The 11,922-nt window shown below is 53.2% G+C and overlaps 1 protein-coding gene across 1 annotated transcript in view; it reads right to left on the reverse strand.

Annotated features, from left to right (window-relative positions):
- The window catches only part of LOC138566882 (phospholipid scramblase 1-like), a 184,900-nt gene extending 173,301 nt beyond the window's left edge, over positions 1 to 11,599 (reverse strand). The window contains exon 1 of the mRNA XM_069644603.1: positions 11,362 to 11,599. The gene's annotated coding sequence lies outside the window, so the exon portion shown is untranslated. The remainder of the gene's footprint in view (positions 1 to 11,361) is intronic.
- Positions 11,600 to 11,922: the final 323 nt, after the last annotated feature.

The following is an 11,922-nucleotide window of genomic DNA, read 5'->3' on the forward strand; positions in this document are numbered from 1 at the left end:
TATGTTACACAGTGGCTCTCTGATGAGGAATCTCCCGAGTCCAGATTGGTTGGGACAGATTGCACCTCGTTTTATTTGAAGGAGATCATCTGGGTCCCTAGACAAGACTTAAACCTTTGCCCTGGTATGCTGTTACTTGGGTGGAAAATGTGGCGTAGAGCATGCCGGTTACTGGAAAGCCCGGATCCGTGTTCGCCGCAGGTGCCACTGGTTGCCTTGACTGCGGGGGATGGTCAACTTAGAAAATTGATCAGAATGTACTGGGAACCGGTTGGGTTGGCCACATTAGGAGATATATGGCAAGATGGGGCCATCAAGGATTTTGCAGACTTAGAAGAAGAAGCTGGGTTACATGGGGGCCAATATGTTACATACTTCAGGTTGGTACAGATTATCCGAAAATCTTGGCCTGAGACGGTGTTAGCGGAGGATCCGGATGCCCTGATTGACACAATATATGACATATCAGAGGGCGGACACGAGATCTCCAGATTGTACGAGGTGGTGATGTCCCGAGTGGGAAAGGACTTGACAGACTTGAGAATAGAATGGGAAATGGAGGTGGGGGTTCAGATGACGGATGGGATGTGGGAACGGGCTCTGGGATATCATAAAAAAGTGTCCAGGAATGCTAGATTACAGCAAATCCAACTATATATCACACACAGAGCGTATTTGACCCCCAAGAGAATAGCTAAGTTTGCTAACTCGGGCAGGCAAGCATGCCCGAAGTGTAACGAGGAGAACGCGGACATGACGCATATGTTCTGGTCCTGCCCAGTAATTGAAGTCTTCTGGGGAGAAGTGTCACAGAAGTTGGCTGACAAAGGGGTCTCGATAAGCATTGACACGACCTGGGCTTGCCTTCTAGGGGGGTTCTCCAGACCAAAGAACACCAGACATCTGGGGAAACTGAGAGACCTAGCGTATATACTCGCTAAGAGGAGGATAGCTATGAACTGGAAGCAATGCTACAAACCTAGGATAGAGATGTGGTGGAGGGATCTCCAAAAATGGGCGGAGGCTGAAACCATGGTCTGGCAAGAGGCATGCAGTAAATGCGGGGAGGAGGATGTGGGCAACCTAGTAGCCTGGAGGTCATTAATCACTGGTCTGTTTGGGGTACGAGGAGAACCTACTGCCTCGGAGGAGGAAGTCACCTGGCCACACCAGGTCGATACGGAACTACCCTGTGGATGAGCTCTTGGGGGGAAGGGGGGGAGTGTAGTGTTGTGCTTTGTTAAGTGTTTTATTGGTTTATTGTGTATAATGTCACAAGTTTGTTTATACTGTTTTCACTTAAAATAAAAATAAAAATATTTAAAAAAAAAAAAAAAAGTTTATGTTTAGATCTACCAACAAAAAAAAGCCCTTTCTATATCTGTTTACAAGTGGATATCCTGGAAATTAACTGGACAGTTTATACATGAGGTTTATTTTGCACCTGGGTTATCCTGGGGAGGACATATTTGGGTAGCTAACAGGAGCGACAGTGCTTGGGGGCTTTCAGGTGCAAATGAGCTAATTGGAGGTTCTAAACGAACATTCCCACTCATGGTCTCTTCACGAGGTGGGCGGTAGCCATTTAATGCAGTGGTAATGCTGTGACCACCATATTGGCCTCTGTGACCACCATCCTCTCTCCTCCCCCTCTGACCTAAATGGTAACAAATACTACTGAAGGGCAATGAGGTCACCAGATCACTCCCCCTCCACTTCCCTTCCCGATCCGCTCTCCTTCCCCTGACCTTAAATTGGTAACAAATACTACTTAAGAGCAATAAGGACACCAGATCACTCCCCCTTCCCTCCCACTACCTCAAATTCTACACCGTAACTCCCTTCACCTACCCCCTCCTCTACCCTTCTCCCACCCCCACCCCCCTTGTAAATAGTTCTACTTATTGTTCCAATTACCTGTTCATGTTTGTAAATATGCTTCTCTCACTTTTGTACCTGTTATATTGTAAAGCGCTTTGGCTTAGAGCGCTATATAAATTCAATAAACATAAAATATTGAAGGGACCGCCCAATCTCGAGTCTGGCGGGTTTACTCCCAGCTGCAAGCTGGGAGTAAACATACCAGAAAAATTCCCATTTTCGGTGCAATTATCGCAGGCGGTATTATTGCAAGGTAATTGCTGCAAAAATTCTCCATTGGGCAGTTAGCACCCAACCCGTGGTACAGCAGTAATACCACCGAATTGTGTGCGCTAACGCAAATAAAGTTGGGTGGTATCCCAAACAGGATACCACCCAACTCGTGATGAGGCCCTTAGTAAGGTATAACAACTTGTCACATAAAATGTGTATTTTTCACCACTACTAAAGGAACTTCCCATTTAAATGATGTTCTGATAACAAGGGGCCTCATTACGACCCAGGCGGTAAGTTACCGCCTGGGCCGTGACTTTACCACCATGGCGTAAACTATGTTTACGCCATGGTGGTTGGCGGACTTACCGCCCCATTCCTACCTAGGCGGGGCGGTAAGTCCCCAATCCCCATTTACCCTTCCCCATTCCCATTTTTGCCCCATAGGGCATAATGGGAGTGGGGAAGGCGTTAATTACGCCACCGTAAATTACGGTGGCGTAATTAACTCCATGGTCCCTTAGCGCCATGGATTTTAACACCTGCTAAAAGCAGGTGTTAAAAGCACCATGGCGCTAGGGGACCTCGTAATTGGCGGTAAGGGGTCGGCGCAGCTAACGCTGGCGTTAACCCCTTACCGCCAGGGTCGTAATGAGGCCCAAGGAGACATGTTAAACCCAATTCCAGAGAAGGCTGGAGTCCCCAGAACATACTATCACAGTATCTTGTTAGTGGGGGCTGAGAAGTCCCCTGCCTGCCACATGCCCGATTTCCCACTCCCATGCCTTCTCTCTACCCCAATCTTTTTTCTCCACTTTTAAGTTGGAGTACTCCCTGTACCTTCTCCCCCGCCCTTCCTCTCGTTCTCCCTTCTTTTTCAGGACACTGGGGGAGGCGGGGTTCTCAACAGGGGTTTTTGGGACACATTCCTTCAGGATAGGGGCCGCCACAACTGCGGCTGGGATGGGCCTGGGAGCAGAGACAATCAAACATATTGGGGGCTGGAGGTCCAGTTGTTTTAAGCGGTATGTCAGGCCGGAGAAAATGTAAGACTAACAATTCCTTCCTCCTGTTTCCTCGCAGTAGCACCAAGGCGGGGAAGGCGGCGGTCTGCCTGGGTGGTGGGCCATTCGTTTGTGTCGAGGGCCAAGGGAAGCTGGTCAGCCGAGCAGGAGGTGCTGACCGCCGGGGAATATCGGGTGCAGTGGCACGGAGTGCCGGGCATGAAATGGGCACAGTTACAAGGGCACATACGCAGTCTCCTGAGGGGCCACCGGAGGCCTGATGTATTGGTGGTTCATCTCGGCGGCAATGATTTGGCCGAGTTGGGGAGGGGGATCTTATTCAGGGAAATGATGTCTTCATTGCAGGAGCTAGCGGCCGAATTGGGGGACACGGAAATCGTGTGGTCGGAAATCATCTCGAGGTGCGAATGGAGGGGCGCCGAGAGTCAGGCAGCCGTTGAAAACTCAAGGAGGAAGTTGAACTGGGCCATGGCTAAGTTTTGTAAAGGGAGAGGCTTTCAGCATATCAGACATGGTTTGATCAATCAGAAAAACAAGGAGTATTACTTGAAGGACGGGGTGCATTTGTCGGAGCAGGGAATGGATCTGTTTTTCTGGAACATCTGCACAAAACTACTGGAGTTATAAGCGGGAAAGGGGGGAGCCACGGTGGGCGGTAACCCACCTTTGGCGTGGCGGGTTGTGGCAACCTAATATAAGACAAAGACTCCGAATGAGCCATTGCTAAACCGGAAGGGGCTTCGCCCATTCTAGACAGCGCCTCCTGGGAGCCTAAACGGCGGGGGTGTCTGGCGGTAGCAATTGGGGCTCAACTTCCCTCCAACAAACGGCGCTCCCCCAGTCCGCAAAGACCTGCATGGGCAGGCGGTTTCTCAGACTCGAGGGCCTCGGGGGAGTTGTGCCTGCAATCAATATGGAGGAAAAAGGGGGAAGCAGGACGAGGAGCAGTCGCCACACCTGTTGGAACTCAAAATGTTACCTGTTTGCAGTGGTCATGTATGTGTAAAAAATAAATCTGCGGCCTTGTTATGCCAAACCAAAGGAAATGTCTCATGCAGCACCTTACTGGAGGGGAAACGAAGGGGCTGACAGAATGTGTGAGGTTGGATACAAACGGCATAGCTATAGGACAAATGCCCAGGTTATGAAGGTGACGAGGGGAGAGCACGGCGAGTGGAGGAGGCACCCCGATAACCGGGGCAGGGGCCTTCCTCCTTTACGCTCTCTTCCCCCTCCCCCACAGGGGCAGGGGAGAGGGCGGAAAAGGAGCCAGAGAAAGGGCGCCAAGAGCCCAGGAAAGCCCGCGAAGGGCAACAAAGGAAGGGGGCGGGGCGTGGGGCATAAAGACGGCGGGCGCCCGGCACAGGAGCACTTGCAGCTCTTCCAGCAGCCGGGCGCCCGCCAAGAGTGGAGGACTTCTTTTTCCCACCCTCCCACCCTACAGCTATGGCGGAGCCTGGACGTCGTTGTCGCAGGATGGACAGGCGGGTTGTGGCAACCTAATATAAGACAAAGACTCCGAATGAGCCATTGCTAAACCGGAAGGGGCTTCGCCCATTCTAGACAGCGCCTCCTGGGAGCCTAAACGACGGGGGTGTCTGGCGGTAGCAATTGGGGCTCAACTTCCCTCCAACAAACGGCGCTCCCCCAGTCCGCAAAGACCTGCATGGGCAGGCGGTTTCTCAGACTCGAGGGCCTCGGGGGAGTTGTGCCTGCAATCAATATGGAGGAAAAAGGGGGAAGCAGGACGAGGAGCAGTCGCCACACCTGTTGGAACTCAATATTTTACCTGTTTGCAGTGGTCATGTATGTGTAAAAAATAAATCTGCGGCCTTGTTATGCCAAACCAAAGGAAATGTCTCATGCAGCACCTTACTGGAGGGGAAACGAAGGGGCTGACAGAATGTGTGAGGTTGGATACAAACGGCATAGCTATAGGACAAATGCCCAGGTTATGAAGGTGACGAGGGGAGAGCACGGCGAGTGGAGGAGGCACCCCGATAACCGGGGCAGGGGCCTTCCTCCTTTACGCTCTCTTCCCCCTCCCCCACAAGGGCAGGGGAGAGGGCGGAAAAGGAGCCAGAGAAAGGGCGCCAAGAGCCCAGGAAAGCCCGCGAAGGGCAACAAAGGAAGGGGGCGGGGCTTGGGGCATAAAGACGGCGGGCGCCCGGCACAGGAGCACTTGCAGCTCTTCCAGCAGCCGGGCGCCCGCCAAGAGTGGAGGACTTCTTTTTCGGCATCGTGGAAGGAGAAGCCAGTAAGCGGAGAGGGTTACACTGAAGAAAATCCCCAATCGGCGAGGCAACAAGGAGCTGCAGACCCACGGACGGCAAGGGCTGAGGCACGGCTTCCCTCGGAGGAAAAGCAAATCCCGGCTTCCCTCGGAGGAAAGGCAGCGGCAGATCGGCGCGCGACGAGAAAGGTCGAATCGTCGGCAGAGGAGCGTCCCGTGGATGCATACGGGGAGCCAAGGCATCAGCTGAGCACCGCGGGAAGAGGCGGCCGAAATAGCGCAGTTGGGAGAGCGTTAGACCGGAGAGCGAAAGGTCGGTAGTTCGATCCCGGGGACCGGCTGGGATATTTAAAAAAAAAAAAAAAAAAACACCGACAGCATCGGAAAGAAGGAACGTGGGGTGCACACTCCACAACCAGCCCTAAGAGCGTTTACAGAGCAGCGCTAAGGCAGAAGCCTGAGGAACGGCACGAGTAGAGCAACGGTAGTGTTCGTTTCGACAAACTTTTTTTTTTTTTTTTGCTAAAACTTTAACAAAGAAGGACAACAATTGTGAACACTGCCATTTCGCCACACCTGTTTGAACTAATCAGCTGTGGGGCGGCATTTGAGCGCAGTGAAGCAAGTAAGACATTGATTGAGAAGACATTGGTTAAGGGGAATCATGCAGATGCAAGGGAAAAGCCAGGAGGACCAACAGAAGGAGGACTTGGAGGCATTTTTGATGATGGCAAAGAGGGCTGGGGACAAATATGGCACCAGCTGGGTGCAGTTGATGGCAGCACAGGTGGGAGCTGAGGTTGCAGGGCGCAACCAGAGGTCGGAGTCACCGCTCTTGTTTCCATCTACACCCATCGAGGAGGCATGGGTGGAGGTGCACGCACAGGAAGGGGAACAGCTGGACATCGCGGAGCTCGAGGAAGAAGAGGAACCAGTCGTTAAAAGGAAAAGAGTGATGACCAAGAAAGCGAGGGACAGCCAGCAGCAAGCGGCGGCAGCACAGAAGCGGAGAGCCAACCCCAAGGGAAGGGGGAGGGCGCAGGAGGTTGAAGCCATTCCGGCACCTGTCCCTGCTGAGGCTCCAAGGCCAGTGGGAGGTCCTCGCAGCACACCTGTAGCCACACCGGCGGTAACAGCTGAGGTGCCAACCACCTTGGAGATGGTGAAAGGTATGTTCAGGGAATGTATGGAAGCTTGGGCAAAGGGGACAAATTGTCAGTTGCCTGTTAATAATGCTTTGAACATGGTGGGTAATGGAACGCAAGGGGGTACTGGGGCCACAGAGCAACTTGGCTCGGGGGCGAGTCAGCCCGTGGTAGGTGTAGGTCAGTCAGTGACGGGAGTGAACCCGGGGCAGATGGCGACGCAAGGGGCGAATACCACCTACACGCCACAAATTGGGGGGACTCCTTGGTGGGGGGCACAGGCTCCTTCACAGGTGCACGGGCAGGAGCAGGCCAGCATTAACACGATATACGGGAGGCCAATGCCAGGGTTTGCACCGGCCAGAGTGGCGATTAATGCATTGGCATGGCATATCCCGCTGGCTTACAAAGAACGGGTATGGAGGAAGGAGTTCATGGATATTATGGAGTTGTTGTGGATGGTCCCCTCGGGTCAAGGCTTCAGCGAGCCTACTGAGAGGGAAAGGGAGAAGAAAGAGAGGGAGAGGCCAAAAATAGAGCTCAATATACATACCTGGTTAAGGGCATTCAGGGTTTATGCCACTATTATGTTAGAAAAATTCCCACAAGATGGCGTGGCATTGATGGCGTATGAACAGTATATTCACGAGCAATACCTGAAACATGGGGGGGATACATGGAGCAACTACGATAAAGGTTTTAGACTCAAAATGCAGGTATGGCCAGCAATGACCTGGGATGAAGTGGATGTGGGGGGGCGCATAGACACGAAAACGGTCCCAGACAGGCCGGTAGATGAGAGGGTGGCAAGCGAAAGACCAGCCCAGGGCAGGGGCAGGGGGTCCTACTCAAAGGGGAGGGGGTCCTTTCGTGGGAACTCCTCTTGGAACAGCCGGCCCAATTACCAAGGGGAGTTGCCAGAATGTTGGTTGTTTGCAGAAGGGAGGTGCTCCTATGGTAATGCGTGCAGGTTTAAACACTCAAAGGCTGCAAGCACAGGGAGGCACAGCTCTACCAGCCGAGAGGGTAAGGCAAGGGGCAACGCAAGAGGCAGGGAGAAAAGCAAGCAGGATTAAAACACAGCTGCCAAAGCCAATACGTTTACAGGCCATGATGCCTTTCCTGAATACATATAGTGACAAGTGTGATGCAAAACTGTTATGGGAGGGTTTCAGGTGGGGTTTTAAGATTCCTTTCCAGGGACAGATAGGACTTAAGGAGGCACGTAATTTGAAATCGGCGCTAGCAAGGCCTGAGGTCTTGGCGCAGAAGGTGGGGAAAGAGGTACAGTTGGGGAGGGTGGCTGGCCCCTTTCGCACACCTCCACTAGAGAACCTGGTAGTGTCCCCGTTGGGCTTGGTACCCAAAAAAGAGAAGGGGCAGTACAGACTTATACAGCACTTGTCCTTCCCCGAGGGGGAGTCAGTGAACGATGGCATCTCGGGGGAGGAATGCAAGGTTCATTACGCAGCATTCGAAGATGCATTGGATTTGGTGAAGGCGGCGGGGGTGGGGGCCCTCATGGGGAAGGCGGACATTGAGTCAGCTTTTCGGTTGCTACCAATTCACAAGGACAGCCACCATTTGCTGGGTTTCAAGATGTTACAGGATTACTTCTACGACAAATGTTTGCCGATGGGGTGTGCAATTTCATGTGCGTATTTTGAGAGGTTTAGCAGATTCCTCGAGTTTGCAGTAAGGCAAAGAAGCAAGGTCGGGGGGATGGTGCATTACCTCGATGATTTCATGTTATTGGGAGCAAAGGGACGCATGATTGCAAGAACCTTATGACGGTATTTCATGAGTTGATGGAAGAGTTTGGGGTACCTCTGGCTAAAGAAAAAACTATGGGACCGGTCATGTCACTGGTGTTTTTGGGGATTGAAATTGACTCTGTGGCAGGGGTGTGCAGGCTTCCGGGAGACAAAGTGCTAAGGTTGAAGGAGGTAATCGCAGGATTGTTAGGCAAAGAGAAAGCCACTTTGAGAGAGCTGCAGTCCCTAGCGGGCAGCCTGAATTTTGCAGGCAAAGTGATCCCTTCAGGTAAAGCATTTGCTAGAAGCATAGAGTTGAAAATGGTGGGCTTGGGGCACGCGGGTCAGCACGTGCGCCTAGGAAAGGAGGTTAAGAAGGACCTGGAAATGTGGAATACCTTTTTAGATCATTTTAACGGGGTATTGGTGTGGAAGGAACCTCTGGGGAAGGGAGATGGACCCAAGCTGGTTACCGACTCGTCAGGGGCCCTAGGTTTTGGGGCTATCCTGGGCAGGAGGTGGTGCGGGCAGGCCTGGCCGGCTGAATGGCAGTCCAAGGGTATCTCCAGGGACATTACAGTGCTGGAGTTGTTCCCGATAGTGGTGGCATTCAAGCTCTGGCCGGAACAGATGCAGGACAAAAAAGTACTAGTTTGGTCGGACAACCTAGCGGTGGTGCAGATTATCAATCAAGGAACTAGCAAGAATGGTAGGGCATTGGGGCTGCTCAGGGAACTGACAAAGTGCTTGCTGCAACTAAATGCAGAGGTCAGGGTACGTCATATACCTGGGGTTAAGAATGTGGCCGCTGATTCTCTTTCTCGTTTGCAGTGGGGAAGGTTCCGGAAAAACCACCCAGAGGCGAGCGCAAGGATGACACCCTTCCAGACACAGTGGTGGGGATTGGTTGGGGAGATCTGAGTGCATTGATCGACACGGCCCTCGCACCAGGCACTATGCGAAGATACAAGGCATGCTGGGAACGGTTCGTCGCCTTCCAAAACAATATCCTGCCCGAGAGCGAAAAGGGCAGGCCTGTGCGTGCCTTTGTGGGATGGTCTTGGAGCCAAGGAAGGTCCAGGGCCTGGGTGGCTTACCATCTGGCGGCGATTGCCCAATTCTACAAATTAAGGGGCATGCCTGATCCCACCAGGGAGCATTATATTGTCATGGCCATGAGGGGTTGGGCCAAGCAGGTGATGGCGAAACCCGACGAGAGACGGCCCATGGATGTGGGGAAGTTGCACAAATTGATCAGGAGTTTGGGGGTGGTGTGCAGGGACGAGTATGAAAAAGGATTGTTCGCAGCAGCCTTTTCTCTGGCGTTTTTTGGAGCTTTAAGGGTAAGCGAGCTGGTGCCAGCCAACAAGAAGGGTAAAGGTTTGAGTTTCCTGAGGAGCTGTGACATAAGGGTACAAGGGGAACGGGTATGCATATTTCTGAGGAGGTCTAAGACCGATCAGACGGGGAAAGGCAGAATGATCACGTTAGGGAGTATCCGGGACAGTCCGGTCTGTCCAGTAGGATGCGTGAGCAGGTATGTGAGTCATAGGTGCCACACAGGAGACGAGGCCCCGTTTCTGGTGCACAACGACGGGTCAGCATTAAGCCTGTTTCAGTTTAAAAAGGTGTTAGACAGGACACTGGGGGAGGCGGGGTTCTCAACAGGGGTTTTTGGGACACATTCCTTCAGGATAGGGGCCGCCACAACTGCGGCTGGGATGGGCCTGGGAGCAGAGACAATCAAACATATTGGGGGCTGGAGGTCCAGTTATTTTAAGCGGTATGTCAGGCCGGAGAAAATGTAAGACTAACAATTCCTTCCTCCCGTTTCCTCGCAGTAGCACCAAGGCGGGGAAGGCGGCGGTCTGCCTGGGTGGTGGGCCATTCGTTTGTGTCGAGGGCCAAGGGAAGCTGGTCAGCCGAGCAGGAGGTGCTGACCGCCGGGGAATATCGGGTGCAGTGGCACGGAGTGCCGGGCATGAAATGGGCACAGTTACAAGGGCACATACGCAGTCTCCTGAGGGGCCACCGGAGGCCTGATGTATTGGTGGTTCATCTCGGCGGCAATGATTTGGCCGAGTTGGGGAGGGGGATCTTATTCAGGGAAATGATGTCTTCATTGCAGGAGCTAGCGGCCGAATTGGGGGACACGGAAATCGTGTGGTCGGAAATCATCTCGAGGTGCGAATGGAGGGGCGCCGAGAGTCAGGCAGCCGTTGAAAACTCAAGGAGGAAGTTGATCTGGGCCATGGCTAAGTTTTGTAAAGGGAGAGGCTTTCAGCATATCAGACATGGTTTGATCAATCAGAAAAACAAGGAGTATTACTTGAAGGACGGGGTGCATTTGTCGGAGCAGGGAATGGATCTGTTTTTCTGGAACATCTGCACAAAACTACTGGAGTTATAAGCGGGAAAGGGGGGAGCCACGGTGGGCGGTAACCCACCTTTGGCGTGGCGGGTTGTGGCAACCTAATATAAGACAAAGACTCCGAATGAGCCATTGCTAAACCGGAAGGGGCTTCGCCCATTCTAGACAGCGCCTCCTGGGAGCCTAAACGGCGGGGGTGTCTGGCGGTAGCAATTGGGGCTCAACTTCCCTCCAACAAACGGCGCTCCCCCAGTCCGCAAAGACCTGCATGGGCAGGCGGTTTCTCAGACTCGAGGGCCTCGGGGGAGTTGTGCCTGCAATCAATATGGAGGAAAAAGGGGGAAGCAGGACGAGGAGCAGTCGCCACACCTGTTGGAACTCAAAATTTTACCTGTTTGCAGTGGTCATGTATGTGTAAAAATAAATCTGCGGCCTTGTTATGCCAAACCAAAGGAAATGTCTCATGCAGCACCTTACTGGAGGGGAAACGAAGGGGCTGACAGAATGTGTGAGGTTGGATACAAACGGCATAGCTATAGGACAAATGCCCAGGTTATGACACTAGCCTCTGACTTAAGGCTACAGGTATCAATGCCCTCCCGTCCTGTTTCCTTTCCACCCCTCTCCTCCGCCGTGCCAGCCTTCCCTCCTTCTTTTCTCGCCCCTCGCTCTGATGTTGCCCCCTTCTTTGTAACTCTTGTGCTGGGGGGGGGGACTAGAGAGGCGCGCGCGCCTTTACCGTCACTCCCGCTTCCTTCCGGTGGATGAGTGTAGTGTGCCGGTTCAATCCGCCCCGGCGGTCCCGGCGCCGTGTCTTTCCGCTCTCCCTGCCCGCGTGCAGCGCCCCGGGAGCCGTATGCTCTCTCCGCGCCTCTTAAGAACACAGTCTGAACAACAGTTCCGGGAAGGAAGACCGTTAAATGATCAGGGCACGCAGGAAGCGAGCGCAGCCGCTGGCGGGAAGCCAAGGACAGAGTGAAGCCAGGCACGCCGTCTTACGTCATACTGGAAAACACAGGCCCGCCCCACACCACCGCTTCACGAATGCCCGGGGACGCGGTAGGGCGCGACCAGGGAGGCGGATGTGCGGGCAAATAACCTGCCTACGGGCTTCACGCCCGCCTTCCCTGGTGCCCCCGTCCCTATCACCCAGCGAGGCGCAGAGGGGCCACCGAAAGTTGGAGACGAGCGAAAGGTGTGAAGCCGACACATGAAATATTCATTACCTCACACGGTTCTGAAATGGATAAAATGCCTACTGCACGATTCAATAGCAACGAGGCACGTTTATAAACAAAAA

The sequence above is a fragment of the Ambystoma mexicanum genome, chromosome 1p (assembly GCF_040938575.1).
Source record: "Ambystoma mexicanum isolate Mex_15411 chromosome 1p, UKY_AmexF1_1, whole genome shotgun sequence".
In the NCBI taxonomy this organism is placed as follows: domain Eukaryota; kingdom Metazoa; phylum Chordata; class Amphibia; order Caudata; family Ambystomatidae; genus Ambystoma; species Ambystoma mexicanum.